We start from the raw sequence: 20,931 nt of genomic DNA, 5'->3' as shown, positions 1-20,931 counted from the left end.
TTGAACTCTCCTCCTTGTACTTATTTTATGTACTGTGACATAAAATATATCATTTTGAGCTTTGGGGTTTTAGCTTGTAAAATTTAAAGGGAAACATTCTGAAGATTCTATATAAATAAAATTTTGAAAGTAAAGTGGTGAATCATTTGGTTGCTTTCTAAATCAGCAGCAGCATGGACACTGAATTACAAACAATGCCCCATTAATTCAGCAAACATTTGTTGAGCATTGTAGGGGCACAAAGATGAATGTCTTGCTTGCTTTCCACAAGAATCCTACTACCTACTACCTAATAAGTGGGCAACATAAAACCTAACATAGGTAGCTAAGACACTAGGATACAAACCGAACTGATTATAAATGCCTGTAAGACTTCAAGGGTCAGAGGTGTTTAGATAAATGAGAATTCTCTAGAATGTAAGCAGTGAGATTAATTGCTTGGAAGAGATCGCCTTTAAACCAAAATGACATTTGGGGAAGATGTTCTGTAGGGAAGTGATCTTAGAGCATAGGCATGGAGGTAAGGAATGAAAAAAGATTTAGAGTGGCGAGCCTTTGGCCAGAGGGTAGGGTACATGAAGATGTTAATTATGAAGGTAATTCACATTCAGTCAACTAAGGATACGAAAGGTATAAATTAACAGAAAATTCTCACCTTAGAATTAACTCATTAACTGGTCTTTAACTTCCCAGTCCTTATTTTCTGCAAAACCTATCAATTTCAAAAACAGAACAGGATCAGACTTGTGTATATTCAGTACATATGTATCTTCAATGTCTGTCCTTTTATTGAGGACTTCTTTCCATCTCAGCACATAAACATCTGTTCATTCCTTGCAAGAGGTACATAGCATTCTGTAGTATAGATTTGCCATAATTAATTTGATCAGTTTTCAACTGATGAACTTTAGATGTTCCCATTTTTCTATGAAAAATAACTTTTGTTTGCACACTTCTAAAATTTCTCTGAATAGATTCCTAGGTGCTTAATTGCTAGATAAAGATCTATGTACCCCTTACATTTTGTTAGTATCTACAAAAAAAAATTTCAATGTCCACAAGCTAATTTTTCTCATAGTAGTACAGCCACGTTCATCATCTTGTTTACAGAACCAATTTGAATTCAGGCTCCTAAATGAAAGTAATTTAGGTGGCAAAGTATAATAAAATCCTAGGAGTGCTAATTCCACGAGGCTGTACAGCTGTTATGGATTCCTGCTAATTAAGCATTTGCTATAATTTTCTGATTGGCCAGCGTCATAGCCTGTAGCTCCAGACCAGCATTGTCCCACAATCCAATTTGTACTGTAATAATGGTTTTTCTTACTGTTGCTGATGTGTTTCTACATCAATGATTCTCAATTATCTTCCTATAGAATGCTAGCTTAAATACAATATTGTCCATATTTGCAAAGAGATATAGCTAAATAAAAAACTTGCTTTTGTCTTCCATATTTTCCCTGCTATCAAAAACGAACCTTATCAGTTAATAACTCTGATAGCTGTTACTGGGTATAATCCATGATTCCTCTCCCACCTTCCCCCATTAACAAGTTCACCTCAAAATGCGGAAGAATTGGACAGTTTCTGAAAGCGAGTTCACTGCTTAGTTCATTTTACCTAGATTAGTGATCATTGAACATTCTTTTGTTCCAAAACACCTCATAATTAGGACTCAGCAGTAACTGTGGCATCTTGAACCATCAATAACCAGAAGATTGTCCACATCAGACTCCCTTTGTGTAACAAAATAAAGGAAATCTTGATAAGACCTTTTTCAGAACCATCTTCCTAATCACAAAACAATGAGTAGACTAATCTTCTCTGTCACAACCCCCGCCCCCACCCCCAACCCCCCCGCACCGCCGGACAGAGAGAGACAGGGAGATTCCTTTCAGGCAAAACCTCTAATTAGATTGCAACGTCACAGATTTGGAGAGTATGTTAGGATAATTAAAGCTAGCTGCTAGAACAAACCACCCCTAATTTTCAGTGTCTTAACACTGTAGGTTTATTTCTCACACAAAGTGCACTGCAGCTGTTCTGATTGGGTGGCTCCCCTGAGCAGCTCAACTCCCACAGGTAATTCGGGTACCCAGATTCCTTTCACATGTAGCTCTGGCATCTTGTGACTCTAAGTAGCACAGGTGTAATCCATTTGAGGACAGGTCGAGAAAAAACAGAATCACACATGATAATTGACCTTGGCTTGGAGTACACACATCGGTTTTGCTCACATTTCTTTAAGAACTAGTCATATGGTCCTACGTTGATGCCAAGAGGGGCTGCTCAATGGAGTCCTGATTGCACAGCTGCTTCACAAGATTCTACACTGTGGAAGGAGAACACGAATCTTTGTTAGTGACTAGCCATCTCTGTTACAGATGGCTAAGGTTGGTTTTATAAAATGTTATGAATTCATCTTCAAATGGACTTTAAATTACTGTGCCAGAGCCCTAGTATTAAAAGAAAATGGATAACGTATCCGCCTAAAATCAAAGAATCTTAAAAGTTGGAAAGGACCTTGGAAACGTTTAGGCTTAGAGTTCTATCTTCTAATATGAAGAAACCGAGGTCCATGGAAATGAAGCAAGGCATCGCCCAGTCATACAGTCAAGTTTGTAGAAAGGCTACGTCTAGAAAAACCACAGTTTTGCTATTGCACCATTCTTCTGAGTGATTCCAAATTATTTTTAATTTCATGGCATAAAGAACTACTCTGAAGATATGTGCAATTCAAATCTTCAATATAATTTATGTTTTAATTTAAAATGTAATTTTGTCTTTCAGAACTGCAAGATCTAATAAATGCCCAGAACATGACTTTTATGGAAAAGTTGACTAAAGAATTACTATTAGAAGTGATATAATTAATGGCCCTTTATTAGCTTTAATCTAAGATTAGCTTTATTAGCTTTATCTAAGATTAACGAACCCCAAATCTTTGCTGTTAGCTTATAAATCCACAAAGCTACATTTGTTCAATCTTTTTAATGAAAATGTTGATATCTAAAGCCATTAGAGGGCCCTCCATCACAGTCTATGAGCACGATGATCTCAGCCCTGCAGTGTTGATTGGCTTTACAAAGTCAGAGAAGGTTGTACATCAGGCTGAATGTGTAAACACTGTAAATCATTTGGTTGCCTAGTGCCTTGACATTGTGTGATCTTGGGGTGAGCATCCTTGTTTCATGGTATCTACAGTGTAGCCATTTTCATTTCTCAAGGTTTCATTTTGAAGGTATTATAATAATAGCATCATCCATTTATAGTTACAGTTCTAAATGCTATACAAAACAGTATAACATTTAATCCCCACAACAACGCTGAAAGAAGTTTCATTATCCCCATTTTAAACTTAGCTTTAGGAGACTGGTACAAGATGTTGGAGTAGAAGGATGTGCGCTCACTCTCTCTCGCAAGAGCACCAGAATCACAAGTAACTGCTGAACAATCATCGACAGGAAGACACTGGAACTCACCAAAAAAAGACACCCCACATCCAAAGAAAAAGGAGAATCCTCAGTGAGACAGTAGGAGGGGCACAATCACAATAATATCAAATCCCCTAACTGCTGGGTGGGTGACTCACAAATTGGAGAACAATTATATCACAGAAGTCCACCCACTGGATTGAAGGTTCTGAGCACCATGTTAGGCTTCCCAACCTGGGGGTCTGGCAACAGGAGGAGGAATTCCCAGAGAATCAGACTTTGAAGGCTAGACGGATTTGATTGCAGGACTTTGACAGGACTGGGGGAAACAGAGACTCCACTCTTGGAAGGCACACACAAAGTAGTGTGTGCATCAGGACCCAGGGGAAGGAGTAGTGACACCATAGGAGACTGAAGCAGACCTACCTGGTTGTGTTGGAGGATCTCCTGCAGAGGCAGGGGAAGGCTATGTCTCACAATGGGGACACGGACACTGGCAGCAGAAGTTCTGGAAAGTACTACTTGGCAGGAGCCCTCCCAGAGTCTGCCATTGGCCCCTCCAAAGAGCCTGCAGGCTCCAGTGTTGGGTCACCTCAGGCCAAACAACCAACAGAGAGGGAACTCAGCCCCACCCATCAGCAGACAAGTGGATTAAAGTTTTACTGAGCTCTGCCCACCAGAGCAATACCCAGCTCTACCCACCACAAGTCCCTTCCATCAGGAAGCTTGCACAAGCCCCTTAGATAGCCTCACCCACCAGAGGGCAGACAGCAGAAGCAAGAAGAACTACAATCCTTCAGCCTGTGAAAGAAAACCACATTCACAGAAAGATAGACAAAATGAAAAGGCAGAGGAATATGTACCAGATGAAGGAACAAGATAAAACCCAGGAATATCAACTAAATGAAGTGGAACTAGGCAATGTTCCAGAAAAAAAAAAACTCAGAATAATGATGGTGAAGATGATCCAGGACCTTGAAAAAGAATGGAGGCAAAGATCGAGAAGATGCAAGGAATGTTTAACAAAGACCTAGAAGAATTAAAGAACAAACACCTACAAGAATAAAAGAACAAACAAACAGAGATGAACAGTACAATAACTGAAATGAAAAACACACTAGAAGGAATCAATAGCAGAATAACTGAGGCAGAAGAACAGATAAATGACCTGGAGGACAGAATGGTGGAAATCACTGCCACAGAACAGAAGAAAAAAGAACGAAAAGAAATGAAGACAGCCTAAGAGACCTCTGGGACAACATTAAACACACCAACATCAACATTATAGGGGTCCCAGAAGGAGAAAAGAGAAAGAAAGGACCTCAGAAAATATTTTAAAAGATTATAGTCGAAAACTTCCCTAACATGAGAAAGAAAATAGCTACCCAAGTCCAGGAAGCACAGAGAGTCCCAGGAAAGATAAACCCAAGGTTAAACATGCCGAGACACATAGTAATCAAACTGACAAAAATTAAAGACAAAGAAAAATTATTAAAAGCAACAGGGAAAAATGACAAATAACATACATGGGAACTCCCATAAGGTTAACAGCTGATTTCTCAGCAGAAACTCTACAAGCCAGAAGGGAGTGGCATGATATATTTAAAGTGATGAAAGGGAAGAACCTACAGCCAAGATTACTCCACCCAGCAAAGATCTCATTCAGATTTGATGGAGATTGAAAGCTTTACAGACAAGCAAAAGCTAAGAGAATTCAGCAACACCAAACCAGCTCTACAACAAATGGTAAAGGAAATTCTCTAAGTAGGAAACACAAGAGAAGAAAACGACCTACAAAAACAAACGGAAAACAATTAAGAAAATGGTAATAGGAACATACATATTGATAATTACCTTAAACGTGAGTGGATCAAATGCTCCAACCAAAAGACACAGGCCCGCTGAATGGATACAAAAACAAGACCCCTATATATGCTGTCTACAAGAGACCCACTTCAGACCTAGGGACACATACAGACTGAAACTGAGGGGAGGGAAAAGGTATTCCATGTAAATGGAAATCAAAAGAAAGCTGCAGTAGCAATACTCATATCAGATAAAATAGACTTTAAAATAAAGAATGTTACAAGAGACAAGGAAAGGCACTACATAATGATCAAGGGATCAATCCAAGAAGAAGATATAACAATTATAAATATATATGCACCCAACACAGGAGCACCTCAATACATAAGGCAAATGCTAACAGCTGTAAAAGAGGAAATTGACAGTAACACAATAATAGTGGGAGACTTTAATACCTCACTGACACCAATGGAGAGATCATCCAGACAGAAAATTAATAAGGAAACACAAGCTTTAAATGACACAATAGACCAGACAGGTTTAATTGATACTTATAGGACATTCCATCCAAAAACAGCAGATATCACTGTTTCTTCTCAAGTGCGCACAGAACGTTCTCCAGGATAGATCACATCTTGGGTCACAAAACAAGCCTCAGTAAGTTTAAGAAAATTGAAACCATATCAAGCATCTTTTCTAACCACAATGCTATGAGATTAGAAACCAATTACAGGGAAAAAAAATGTAAAAACCCCAAACACATGGAGGTTGAACAATACGTTACTAAATAACCAAGAGATCACTGAAGAAATCAAAGAGGAATTCAAAAATTACCTGGAGGGCTTCCCTGGTGGCGCAGTGGTTGGGGGTCCGCCTGACAGTGCGGGGGATGCGGGTTCGTGCCCCGGTCCGGGAGGATCCCGCGTGCCACGGAGCGGCTGGGCTCGTGGGCCGTGGCCGCTGGGCCTGCGCGTCCGGAGCCTGTGTTCCGTGGTGGGAGAGGCCACAACAGTTAGAGGCCCGCGTACTGCAAAAAAAAAAAAAAAAAAAAAAAAAAAAAAAATTACCTGGAGACAAATGACAACAAAAACACGATGATCCAAAACCTATGGGATGCAGCAAAAGCAGTTTTAAGAGGGAAGTTTAGAGCAATGCAATCCTACCTCAAGAAACAAGAAAAACCACAATCGAAGCTTACACCTAAAGGAACTAGAGAAACAAGAACAAACAAAACCCAAAGTTAGTAGAAGGAAAGAAATCATAAAGATCAGAGCAGAAATAAATGAAATAGAAACAAAGAAAACAATAGCAAAGATCAATAAAGCGAAAAGCTGGTTCTTTGAGAAGATAAACAAAATTGATAAAACTTTAGCCAGACTCATCAAGAAGAAGAGGTAGAGGACTCAAATCAATAAAATTAGAAATGAAAAAGAAGTTACAATGGACATTGCAGAAATACAAAGCATCCTGAGAGACTACTACAAGCAACTCTATGCCAATAGAATGGACAACCTGGAAGAAATGGACAAATTGTTAGAAAGGTATAACCTTCCAAGACTGAAGGAGGAAGAAATATAAAATATGAACAGACCAATCACAAGTAATTGAAACTGTGATAAAAATTCTTCCAACAAACAAAAGTCCAGGACCAGATGGCTTCACAGGTGAATTCTATCAAACATTTAGAGAAGAGCTAACACCCATCCTTCTCAAACTCTTCTAAAAAAATTGCAGAGGAAGAATCACTCCCAAACTCATTCTACGAGGCCACCATCACCCTGGTACCAAAACCAGACAAAGATACTACAAAAAAAATTACAGACCAATATCACTGATGAATATAGATGCAAACGTCCTCAACCAAATACTAGCAAACAGAATCCAACAACACATTAAAAGGATCATACACCATGACCAAGTGGGATTTATCCCAGGGATACAACGATTCTTCACTATATGCAAATTAAGCAATGTGATACATCATATTAACCAATTGAAGAATAAAAACCATATGATCATCTCAATAGATGCAGAAAAAGCTTTTGACAAAATTCAACACCCAGTTATGATAAAAGCTCTCCAGAAAGAGGGCATAGAGGGAACCTACCTCAACATCATAAAAGCCACATACAACAAACTCACAACCAGCATCATTCTCAATGGTGAAAAACTGAAAGCATTTCCTCTAAGATCAGGAACAAGACAAGGATGTTCGTTTTCACTACTCTTATTCAACATAATTTTGGAAGTCCTAGCCACAGCAGTCAGAGAAGAAAAAGAAATAAAAGTAATACAAATTGGAAAAGAAGAAGTAAATCTGTCACTGTTTGCAGATGACATGATACTATACATAGAAAATCCTAAAGATGGCACGAGAAAACTACTAGAGCTAATCAATGAATTTGGTAAATTTGTAGGATACAAAATTAATGCACAGAAAGCTCTTCCATTCCTATACACTAATAACAAAAGATCAGAAAGAGAAATTAAGGATACAGTCCCATTCACCATTACAACAAAAAGAATAAAATACCAAGGAATAATCCTACCTAAGGAGGTAAAAGACCTTACTCAGAAAACGATAAGACACTGATGAAAGAAATCAAAGATGACACAAACAGATGGAGAGGTATAACATGTTCTTGGATTGGAAGGATCAATATTTTGAAAATAACTATACTACACAAAGCAATCTGCAGATTCAATGCAATCACTATCAAATTACCAATGGCATTTTTTACAGAACTAGAATAAAACAATCTTAAAATTTGTATGGAGACACAAAAGACTCCAAATAGCTGAAACAATCTTGAGGGTGAAAACAGAGCTGAAGTAATCAGTCTCTCTGATTTCAGACTATACTACAAAGCTACAGTAATCAAGACAATATGGTACTGGCACAAAAACAGAAATATATATCAATGGAACAGGATAGAAAGCCCAGAGATAAACCCACGTACCTATGGTCAATTAATCTATGACAAAGGAGGCAAGAATATACAATGCAGAAAAGACAGTCTCTTCAATAATTGGTGCTGGGAAAACTGGACAGCTACGTGTAAAATAATTAAATTAGAACACTCCCTAACACCATACACAAAAATAAACTCATAATGGATTAGAGACTTAAATGTAAGACTGGACACTATAAAACTATTAGAGGAAAACATAGGAAGAATACTCTTTGACATAAGTCAAAGCAAGATCCCTTTTGACCCACCTCCTAGAGTAAAGGAAATAAAACCAAAAATAAACAAATGGGACCTAATGAAACTTAAAAGCTTTTGCACAGCAAAGGAAACTATAATTAAGACGAAAAGACAACCCTCAGAATGATAGCAAATATTTGCAAATGAAGCAGAAGATAAAGGATTAACCTCCAAAATATACAAACAGCTCATGCAGCTCAATATTAAAAAAACAAACAACCCAATCAAAAAATAGGCAGAAGACCTAAATAGACATTTTTCCAACGAGGACATACAGATGGCACATGAAAAGCTGCTCAACATCACTAATTATTAGAGAAATGCAAATCAAAACTACAATGAGGTATCACCTCACACCAGTTAGAATGGGCATCATCAGAAAATCTACAAATAACAAATGTTGGAGGAGGTGTGGAGAAAAGGGAACCCTCTTTCAGTGTTGGTAGGAATGTAAATTAATACAGCCACTATGGAGAACAGTATGGAGGTTCCTTAAAAAACTAAAAATAGAATTACCATATGACCCAGCAATCTCACTACTGGGCATATACCCAGAGAAAACCATAAATCAAAAAGACACATGCACCCCAATGTTCATTGCAGCACTATTTACAATAGCCAGGTCATGGAAGCAACCTAAATGCCCATCAACAGATGAATGGATAAAGAAGATGTGGTACATATATACAATGGAATATTACTCAGCCATAAAAAAGAACAAAATTGTGTCATTTGTAGAGACATCGATGGATCTAGAGACTGTCATACAGAGTGAAGTAAGTCAGAAAGAGAAAAAGAAATATCGTATATTAACGCATATATGTGGAACCTAGAAAAATGGTACAGATGAATCCGTTTGCAAGGCAGAAATAAAGACACAGATGTAGAGAATGAACGTATGGGTACCAAGGGGGGAAAGTGGGGGCATGTTCTGGCGGTGCTGGGATAAATTGCGAGATTGGGATTGACATATATACACTAATATGTATAAAATAGATAACTAATAAGAACCTGCTGCTATAAAAAAAAATTAATTAAATTTAAAAAAATAATATAAAATAAACTTAGCTTTAGGGAATTCCCTGGAGGTCCAGTGGTTAGGACTTGGCGCTTTCACTGCCAAGGGCTCGGGTTCAATCGCTGGTTGGGGAACTAAGATCCCGCAAGCTGCATGGCACAGCCAAAGATAGATAGATAGATAGATAGATAGATAGATAGATAGATAGATAGATAGATATAGATAGGTAGATGATAGATAGATAGATATATAGATAGGTAGATGATAGATAGATAGATAGATATAGATAGGTAGATGATAGATAGATAGATAGATATAGATAGGTAGATGATAGATAGATAGATATAGATAGGTAGATGATAGATATAGATAGATAAGTAGATGATAGATATAGATAGGTAGATGATAGATAGATAGATATAGATAGGTAGATGATAGATAGATTATAAACTTAGCTTTAGAATGTTTAGGTAACTTACCCAAGGTCTTGCAGTGAGAAGTAGCAAAAACAGAATTCAAACTGAGATCCATGATTCTACAATCAGCTCTCCAAACTATCATGTTATTGGTTTCAGAGCTGCAAGAAACCTAAGGAACAATTTAGTTCAATCTCTTCATTTTTGTTTTTTTTTTTTTTTTTTTTTTTTTTTGAAAATTGGGCATGTTTCCTTTACTGCCTCTGCTTTTTGCTGCACCATGATATTATCCTCCACCCCCTGTCAACACAGGTCCTTCCACAGACATTCAGAGTTTGGATCCGAGAAATCCCTGAGCAGGAAGTCGGCGGGCTTTGGTGAGACACTGCTGCATCCAGGAAGTATATTATATCAGCACTCTCGGTGGGACGGGTACAAGAGCATCCTGCTTCCTGTACTGCAGTTCATCTCATGCATTTGTCCGCCAAGGTGGACAGCAGAAGTTCAGTCCACTGCAGCCAGTGCTGGATGCTGGAGTTTAACTAGAAATTATAGACACCAGCCCGCCATTTGTCCAGTGACCTAAGGCAGGAGTTCAGCTGGAAAATCAGTGGACAGCGAGTAAAATCAGTGATGGTCCACACATCCTGCTTCACTGCAGAATTCTTCCTGTGGTTTCACAGTATATGAATACCAATGGCAAGTTAACATTATACCTACGGAAGAATACTGCAGAACAGAACAGAGTTATCCTTCTGAAAACTCAGAAGAACACAGCTTAAAAATACAGAACAAAGGAGTTTGGAAAATTATGTTCATTCTCTAGAGAATGCAAGGGGATAGACTATGAAAGCAGGGCAAGAAAGCCATGATAGAGTGCAGGCTAAGATTAAAAGGAAGAAAGTTGGAAAGGAGATGGATGAAGCAAGGAACTATAAGAACAACTAAAAATGCAATGGCATCATTAAAATTGCCCTTGAGATCACAGAGAGCAAAAGTGAGATGGTAAATGAATGTTCCATTCAGGGCTATGAAAGACTAACGTGAGGAGTTCACTCCCAGAAGGCAGAAGAGAAGGCCAGAGAGAGAGAAATGAAGAGATAAGGGGACAGGTGTCTTTACAGAGAACAGCAAGGGAACTTAAGCCTTGTAGTTGTTCCTTAGAATTAGAACTAGAAGAGGAGAAATTAACAAAAACATAATGGAAGAAAAATTTCCCAAGCCAAAAAAGTTTGTGCATATCAGAAGGATTTACCATATTGCATTTAAAATTGGGAGAAAGAGGCCCTAACTATATAAATCTGGGCAACTTTTTTTTTTTTTTTTTGTGGTACGCGGGCCTCTCACTGTTGTGGCCTCTCCTGTTGCGGAGCACAGGCTCTGGACACGCAGGCTCAGCAGCCATGGCTCATGGGCCCAGCCGCTCCACAGCATGTGGGATTTTCCCGGACCGGGGCACGAACCCGTGTCCCCTGCATCAGCAGGCGGACTCTCAACCACTGCGCCACCAGGGAAGCCCTGGGCAACATTTTTTAATGAAAAGTATAATCTGTGTATCCCCAAGCTTCCCCATCACATAGGTACAAATGAGAACATATTATTCTTTAACAATTCTTCTTTAATAATAACTTACCCCTGAAGTCTTATGGCTCTATGGCCTCACTGTCTAAGAAGCAGAACCTCAACTGAACTTTTTAGGTTACTATCTCTCCCATGTCTCTGGAAGAGGCCCTGTCCCAGTCTTGGTCCTGGCCGGCATCTCTACCATTGCTTGGCTCACAGATTCTCAGTACCACAGAAAACAGCCCAGGCCAGCCACTGCTGAGTTCATCCTGTGGCTTTAGGATCCTGATGTTCCTCAGGCAGCTACAGCCACTGTCCTGTGTCTTCCAGCCACGACTCTCCGTGTTGGTGCCCTACCCACAGTGTGAATCCAGCTCTTCCCTTTTTTATGGAAGGCTTAGCAATGGTGGAGTAATATTTAAACTCAGAGAAAATCAGTTGTGGCTACCAGATAAATTGTCTTTCAGAGCCTAAAACCCAGTCCCAAGTGCAACATCAAGGGACCCCTTTAAGAATCACTTCCCTCCTTAGCTCATTTTCAGACACCCAGTGGTCAAGACTACTTTTCTTCCATTTTCTAGGAGTTCCTCTAAGTTTATGTCATGGTCTCCTGGGATGCCAAAGCTCAGGTCTTAAAGTCCCCAGGTAAGGAAGGAGTTCCCTCTTCCTTCCATGCTAAGGGCTTTCCCTCAAGCCTTCCTTTCATATCTCAGAATCTGCCTTTTCCTGTAAGGATCCAGGGGCATAGTCACTGTCTTCGTAGAAGTCTACTCTGGCTATCCTCAAGGATGTGCCCTTCCCCTGTTATGTAAAAGGGACAAACTCATCAGAGCACAGCAGAGCAACAATAGCACAAAGATATACATGTTCTTACATTGTCCTACTACAAATTATAAAGAGAGAACAGACCCTGTTGTGTCTAACACTTCTCTAAGTATGGGTGGCTCAATCCTCACATATGAGCTTCGTCAACTGTACTGGTTATTTAGGTGCTGCGCCTACACAGGTGCTTTTCTGCAAGACCTTTCCAAGAAGAAAGCTTCTCCCCAGCATGTGGGCTGGGAGTGGGAACTCAGCCCTGGGATCATGACCTCCCCTCCACATTTTACTCCAAACGTCACGGCCCTTGACATACATAAAAGGTCATGGCTTTCTGTCCCAGCACCCACTACATCTCCACATGTTCTTAGGCGAGATATCCTTATACATGAGGATAAAGATGTGTTTTAGACCCTATAGGCTTCCAGGCAAGAGATTTTCATTTTTACAAAGTAAAAGTATCAGTCATTCTCTACCTAGATTTCTGGAATTCAGTGCTTTGAAGAATGGGATCACATAGTTGATTCAAGAATTGAATACTCACGAAGATGTCTTTTATGCAAAAAGTCAACACAAAGGTATCCTCTGATATACAATAGCTGTAAGAAGATTACACCACTGTATCCTTCTTAAAAATCAAATACAGGCGCCTGCGCTTTGAGCGGCGGCGGTGGCGAAGAGCGCTCGGGCGGAGCACTCTCCTTTCCTGCGCGGCCCCGCCTTCTGCTCGGCCCCGCTGGCTTCTCCCCATACTGCCCTCAGCCCGCGCGCCAGCTGGCTCCGTTATGGCAGCCCGCAGCCCCAGCGTCGTGGTTAATGATGTTGAGCCAGGTTATGACCTAGATGTATATGGTATACCTAATCGTTTATGCTGAGGATTTGGAAAAGGTGTTTATTCTTCATGGACTAATTATGGACAGGAACGAACGGCTGGCTCAAGATGTGATGAAGGAGATGGGAGGCCATCACATCGTGGCCCTCTGTGCTCAAGCGGGGCTATAAATTCTTTGCTGAGCTGCTGGATTACATCAAAGCACTGAAGAGAAATAGTGACAGATCTATACCTATGACTGTAGATTTTAGTAGACTGAAGAGCTACTGTAATGACCAGTCAACAGGTGACATAAAAGTAATTGGTGGAGATGATCTCTCAACTTTAACTGGAAAGAATGTCTTGATTGTTGAAGATATAATTGACACTGGCAGAACAGTGCAAACCTTGCTTTCCTTGGTCAAGCAGCATAATCCAAAGATGCTCAAGGTTGCAAGCTTGCCTGTTAAAAGGACCCCTCAAAGTGTTGCATGTAGACCAGACTTTGGTGGATTTGAAATTCCAGACAGGTTTGTTGTAGGATATGCCCTTGACTATAATGACTACTTCAAGGATTTGAATCGTGTTTGTGTCATTAGCGAAACTGGAAAAGGAAAATACGAAGCCTACTAAGATGAGAGTTCAAGTTGAGTTTGGAAACATCTGGAGTCCCAGTGAATCACCAGGAAAATTATCAGATGTTCTAGTTCTGTGGCCAGCTGCTTAGTAGAGCTTGTTACATGTATCTTCTAAGAATTTCATCCGTTTTGTATTTTAGAAAGGTCAGTTGCTGCATTCCCGAGCTCTTCATTTGCACTATGAGCCTGTAGACTATCATTTCCCTTTGGGTGGATCGTTGTTTGACTTGTGAATGAAAAATCTCTTAAACCACACCACTATTGAATGACAATATTGAAATTGTATCAAGCCATGTCGATTGTGGTTCATATCCTGTTCTCATCCGCTCGCATGGCAGCTGACACAGACCTTTTCCCGCTGCTTCCCAGAGGCGAAGATCTCACTGGATCCAGGCAATAACGTTTCAGGAAGATCCATCACACATTCCTTCGGGGCCTCTCGTGTTTGCCGTGGGTTCTTATAACATTTCTGGAGGCTGGGAAGTCTAGGATCAAGGTGCCGGCAGATCTGGGGTCTGGTGAGAGCGAGCTCCTCGTTCATAGGCAGCCATCTTCTCACTGCGTCCTCATCGGAAAAGGCAATCTCTTCATTTTTGGATGAGAGAACTAATACCCAAAGATGAGAAGTGACTTGTCCAAGTCACAAACCCAGTCAAGGCCAGATTGGGAAGTCAAGGTCTTCCCATTGCCAGGGCTCCTGGATCACACCTCATGGGAATCCCTGACTTCTCTGCATAACCAAAGAAATCCTGTGCTCATAGACTCTGCACCACATTGTACCCTAACACAGCCGATTAAGCCATGGGATTATTAGTCTGTTACCTAAGAACAGAAGAAATGGGCCTCATGGATAGAAATTTGCTCCAACATGGTTCCCTGTCTTTTCCATTACAGCCAAGCCTGGGAGAAGTGAATTCATAAAAACACCTTGCATTTTTAAAAGTAATTAATCTCTCTGCCTCCAATAGGTCCCCCTGCCTCCTCCATACTGCAGCCAGAAGGATTTTTTTTATGAAGCACAAATATGAGCATGTCATTTCTTGGTTAAAATTCTCCAATGGCTCACCAAGCTTTCTGCACCAAGTCCAACATGGAAGCTGAGAAGACCATTATGATGTGCCCTTAACCATTCTCCACCTCACCTCTTACGAGCCCCCCAGCCCTTCCAATCCAACACACACACACACACACACATACACACACACACACACACACACACACTTGAACTCTTTGCTCTAGTCATACTGAACCACTGGGTGAATCCAAACACGTGCAGCTCCACCCTGCAGCCTATCCATGCCTTTCCCCTACATGGGACACCTCCCCTTGTCCCACCGTTGTCTTACTTCTTTGTGAACTTCAAACTCAAACACCACCTCTGCCCTAGAAGCCTGCTCTTCATTATTCTACTCTTCCACTCTTCCCTCCAGACTGGGTTGATCCTTTCAGCTGAGCCCCTCTGACACCCTCTTCTTACCTCAGTCACGGCCCCAAGCACGCTGGCTTTCACTTGTCTCTGCTTTTCTGCTACGTTCACGGTCCTGTGAGCTTCTGACTAGCATGGACCCTAACTTTTTAAACTTTGTATCCGCAGTGCCTACTATGATACCTAGCATGAATTAATAAGGCACCAAATGGCAGTTTGATGAATGAATAAAGGATTGAATGAATGAAAGAAAACAATAAGAAAAAACGGAAGGCAGATCTTTTGGCGGGGGGCAGGGGCGAATCAGTTTTTTCACACTCAGATGCCAGGTGTTTTTGTTTCCTATTATAAGGAGGAAAAAAGAATTGAGGCAGGAATGTTTGTTCCGAAAATGAGCCCCAGAGTGGGGCGGAGGGCAGGTGAAGCAGAGGGCCTGGGAGAAGCAGCATCTCTTCATTAGCGTAAGTGCGTTGAGAGCTTCTAGAGACATGAATCAACCGATTAGCAAGGGTCGCTTGCTCCAGAAGACACATCCTCCTGCAGTTTCCTCAGAAACACAAAGACAGGTGAGATCATAACACTATAAACGTAACTGCATTTTCTCATCAAAAGTGCAACAGAACTTGGATAATTATGAGGCTTCAGTAACTTTACCATTTTACATCCTGTGTACTTTCATCACTGAAAGCTGGTGGGGGGGAGGGGTGGTGCTCAATCACTCTGATCCATCACATCGTGTTCTTTTCCGTGGCACCTACACATGGAGAAATCAACTCGGAGTGGTAGAGCAGGCAGTGAGATAGCCTCCATTTCAAGACGACAAAGATGCCTTGGTAATTTGAGGTCAGGCAGCGAAGTGGGCTCCCTATTCTGTGGGCAAGTGGTATTTCTCTGTCAGGCAAATGGGGACCACAGGGCATCATCCTTAGACCTGGCTGAGTGGTGCAGGTGAGGCAGCGGCAGCTCACATCCAAGCCCTTTCTCCACTTTGATGGATGCCCTTGAACAGCACTATCTTTTCATCCAGGGAGCCAGCATAGCCCCAGGCGAAAGGGAGGGTGACCTAAGTGTCCGCTGACAGATGAATGGATAAAGAAGATGTGGCATATATATATACAATGGAATATTACTCAGCCATAAAAAGAAACGAAATTGAGTCATTTGTAGTGAGGTGGATGGACCTAGAGAGTCTGTCATACGGAGTGAAGTAAGTCAGAAAGAGAAAAACAAATACCATATGCTAACACATATATATGGAATCTAAAAAACAAAGGTTCTGAAGAACTTAGGAGCAGGATAGGAATAAAGATGCAGACGTAGAGAATGGACTTGAGGACATGGGGAGGGGGAAGGGTAAGCTGGGATGGAGTGGGAGGTTGGCATGGACATGTGTACACTACCCGGTGTGAAGCCGGTGGCTGGTGGGAAACGGCTGCGTGATGCGGGGAGATCAGCTCGGTGCTTTGTGACCACCTAGAGGGGTGGGATAGGGAGGGTGGGAGGGAGATGCAAGAGGGAAGGGATATGGGGATATATGTATATGTATAGCTGATTCACTTTGTTATACAGCAAAAACTAACACACCATTGTAAAGCAATTATACTCCAATAAAGATGTTAAAAAAATAATTTAAAAAAATAAAAGAAATTATGATTCAAAAGAAAAAAGGGAGGGCAGAGTATTCTCCAGGCCGACTGGGATCTCTGGACCCAGAACTGACTGAACTCTCCTCTGTAGGAGAGAGAACATCTACAGTAAAAAACAGAAAAACAAAAGAAAAAACAGGACTTTGTGGGACTGGAGGGCTTTCTAATGGCTGCAGAAGGAAAAGAAAGGATCCTGTCAAGCCCAACCGCCTCCCCAAGATTTAGGTGTGCAACAGTCCTTCCTCCTGGCCCTCAGACAGAGGACCCAGCTGTGCATTTTGCAAAGTTCCGCATAGCAGGTATTTTTTTTTTATTTTGAAGAGAGGGCCACTTGGAGGGAGCCCTGGATTTCTAGACAAAAGATAGCTCTGTAAAATGGAGAGCAGAATTTGGACAGTCAGAGAAAGGCATTCTGGGTAGAAGGTACTGGGGCAGCAGTGGCACAGTGACAAGAGAAGACAGTGCCTCATGGGGTGACATGAAGATTCCATGCGGCTGGTACACACTGCATGGGGTGCCACATAGATGTGGAAATCGGGTCAGACCTTGAGGGTGTCAGGAGCCATCCTAGAGAGAGGTGTATTCATAATCCTCATGAAAAGATTCAGGCAATCAACAGCCACCATCTTCAAATCCTAAAATGAAGAGATTCCACTAAGTCAGTAATGTTCAGGCTTTTATTTAGCTAGAGATCTCTGTTTAAAGAAAAGCTTACATAAAGACCAAGCTATTATGACAGATGATAAACCAAGTATTATCTGTAAAACAGATAATAGCCCCAAAGTAGAAACAACCAATTTGGCCATCAACTGGAAAATGGATAAATGAAATGTGGTCTATCCATACAGTGGAATGGTATTCAGCCATTAAAAGGAATGAGGTACCAATAGATGCTACACAACAGAGAAGGGCCTTGAAAACATTGTGCTCAGTGAAAGAAGCCAATCGCAATCCAAGCATATGGAATGTCCAGAATAGGCCAATGATAGAAACAGAAAGTAGATTAATGGTTTCTAGGGTCCTGGGGGAGGAAGGAATGGGGAGTGACTGTAATGGATATAGGGTTTCTATCTGGAATGATGAAAATGTTCAGGAATTAGATGGTGGCGATGATGATTGAACAACCTTGTGACTTTACTAAGAACCACTGAACATACTAAAAACCATACTTTAAAATGGTGAATTTTATGGTATGTGGATTTTTGTCTCAAAACAAAACAAAACCAAGAGCAGATAAAGCAGAACTGATGTGGGGAAGGGAGGAGACACCGTAGCCCTCCCAGCTGCCCTGATCATTTCGTGTCCTTTCCAATCTCCCATCCAGAGCTTTCAAGCCTGGCTTCCAGAGCCCTGGGGAGTTAAGTAGGAGAAAAAGTGAGGGTCCTAAAATTGAGAAAGTAAACTCTTACTTAATTCTCCTGTTTCCCCCCCAATCCAGAAAAGTTCTGCTTCCCCCTCTCCGGGTGCCAAACAGGCAGTGACCTAGTGGCGTTAGGGAGGGTCAGTTACCTGCCAAGGGAGCAGGAAGGCACTGAGAGGTAACTGCTTCTTAAAAGTACGTTTTACCCGTCCGCACCTCTTTAGCCTCATCTTCATCTCTAATTCCAGCTGTGCTGCGGGCTATAAATTCCTGAGCCCTGATGGGTCGGAGAGGTTCTACAAGGCAAATGGGTTACTTCTCGCCTTCCCCCGACTTTCCTAGGTCTGCTAAGTCAGGCCTCTCCTGCTTATCTGCTACATCACACCTGTCAGTACAAACCAACCACCACCACCTTGCCGTGCTTTACGGGTGTTCCAGGAGGGAGCGGAGGTTAGCTGTGCATAATCTTTCATCTTTAACCCAGAGTCTGCCATGGTTTTCTATATTTCTTAAATTCCCTTCAATTAGCACACACTAGTTTTATAATTGGGGGGAAAAAAAGAAGGAGAAAGATGAACATTTTGGAGGTCAGTTTGAAATCACTTGGAAAGTGCAAACAGACTTGAGAGAGAGGCAGGAGTCCAGAGAGACGGAAGGGCAGGGGTGCCATTGGCAGACATCTGCAGTCGGAGATCAGAAACAGGTTCGATGGTGATCAGCCAGAGTTACGTTGCTCCATCCCTAGGGGAGGGATTCATCTCTGAGCTATGACCACAGGGCACATGGGGAAAGACCAGCTTTCCAGAATGACCAATTGGCTGTGCAGTGTCACCAGGGCCTGACCCAATGCCCCAGGTGCCCCTGACCTTGGAAGCTGGAGCCACTTGACACCCTGCTGCCCTGCACGCAGGCTCAGCCCTTCCCTATACCAGAACCAGTTCGAACTTAATGGGAGTGGGTGAGATACAGGACATCCTGGGCTCTGGAGCAGTTAGCATCCAGGAAGCCATAAATTCCCCTGTGACTCACACCTCAACCCTAATAACCATCCAGTGAAAAAGGCCCCACCTTACAGTCCAATTCTAGCACCAGCCTACCCAAACACACTTCTATATTTTTATTAATTTAATTTAGTTTTTTATACAGCAGGTTCTTATTAGTCATCCATTTTATATACATCAGTGTATACATGTCAATCCCAATCGCCCAATTCAGCACACCACCCCCTGCCACTTTCCCCCGTTGGTGTCCATACGTTTGTTCTCTACATCTGTGTCTCAATTTATGCCCTGCAAACCGGTTCATCTGTACCATTTCTCTAGGTTCCACATATATGCGTTAATATACGATATTTCTTTTTCTCTTTCTGACTTACTTCACACTGTATGACAGTCTCTAGATCCATTCACGTCTCTACAAATGACCCAATTTCGTTCCTTTTTATGGCTGAGTAATATTCCATTGTATATATGTACCACATCTTCTTTATCCATTCATCTGTCGATGGGCATTTAGGTTGCTTCTGTGACCTGGTTATTGTAAATAGTGCTGCAATGAACATTGGGGTGCATGTGTCTTTTTGAATTTACCCAAACACACTTCTAAGTCCACATGTTGCTGGGCCTTCCACCAAGGCCTGAAATCTAATCTAAGGTAGCTAGATCCCTGTTACCTGCTGCCAGTCGTCTCTGATAAGCCCTTTGATGTTTCTCCAGACCTCCCACCCACCTCTCATCCAGAACCAAAGTGCTGCTTCACCCAGGCACGTTCATGATCAACAAGACAGTTAAAGTAGCCAACATCGTCTCCACCCCAGGAGGCTTGAGGTCTTGACTCAGCAGTAAGAGAAAGAAGTGTGCCTTACCTGAGACAGCTGCTCCAGATTTACCCGCAAATGGATCTCAACCCCTAGGCTTAGCCCAGACCTGGCTAGTCTTTCTGGAGATTTCTGGGGCACTTAAAGGTTGGATGATTTCTTCCCAATGCCAATAGACACACTTTCCTCTTGCCCAATTTAGGCCTGGGAAGGCCCTATCTAGAGCTTGCTCAGCCATTTTTGCAATGTAAATTCAGAGGAAAGACTACACATGAGCCATAATAATGAGATTGCATTTCCTATAATCGGATCTTACTGGTTCTCTACTAGTAATTAAAATAAGTGCTGTTAAAAGGTTAAAGCCAGTGAGGGGCCAGGGAGGCCTAGGGTCAGGCAAGAGAAACAGACGACACATCTAAGAAAGACATCTTCCTGGCTGTTGCTATTTTTGTGGTACTGCCCAGGTTAAATCCATGCCACCACTCACTCAGTGTGTGACCTTGGGCAATCTCAGGCACCAATACTGCCTAACTCATAAGGTTGCTGAAAGGAATAAATGAGTTAATACATGCAAAACAGTTAAGACAATTCCTGGGATGAAGCAGGAGCTCAGTAAATGTTACTTATCATCATTATTGCCTTTATCACTCTTATTATGATTACAAATTATATTATTTAAATACTATTATTTATTTATCACTATTATTTAAATATTATTTAAATCAGTCAAGTTTCCGTGTGGGAAAGAGAAACAACTGTAGGTGTTTTATGCAAGAGGAGATTTAACACAGGAAATTAGATGCTTACAAAACCACTGGAGAAGGGGTGAAGGTGTGGACACCAGCCAAGGCCTCCAGGAATGACCACCGGGTGATTCGCTAGGACCTCTGAGGCTGCTACTGGAGCCTGCTGGAATTAGAATGCCACCACTGCTGCTTCCGCTGCCCTTGAGTGTGGGGAGGCCATGGT

General features: G+C 41.6%; 1 pseudogene; it reads left to right on the top strand.

The window, feature by feature from the left end:
- Positions 1 to 13,050: 13,050 nt before the first annotated feature.
- On the top strand, positions 13,051 to 13,964 carry LOC137210566 (hypoxanthine-guanine phosphoribosyltransferase pseudogene; annotated as a pseudogene).
- Positions 13,965 to 20,931: the final 6,967 nt, after the last annotated feature.

Source organism: Pseudorca crassidens, chromosome 2 (assembly GCF_039906515.1).
Source record: "Pseudorca crassidens isolate mPseCra1 chromosome 2, mPseCra1.hap1, whole genome shotgun sequence".
Lineage (NCBI taxonomy): Eukaryota > Metazoa > Chordata > Mammalia > Artiodactyla > Delphinidae > Pseudorca > Pseudorca crassidens.
This window is presented reverse-complemented; position numbering and strand designations above follow the sequence as displayed.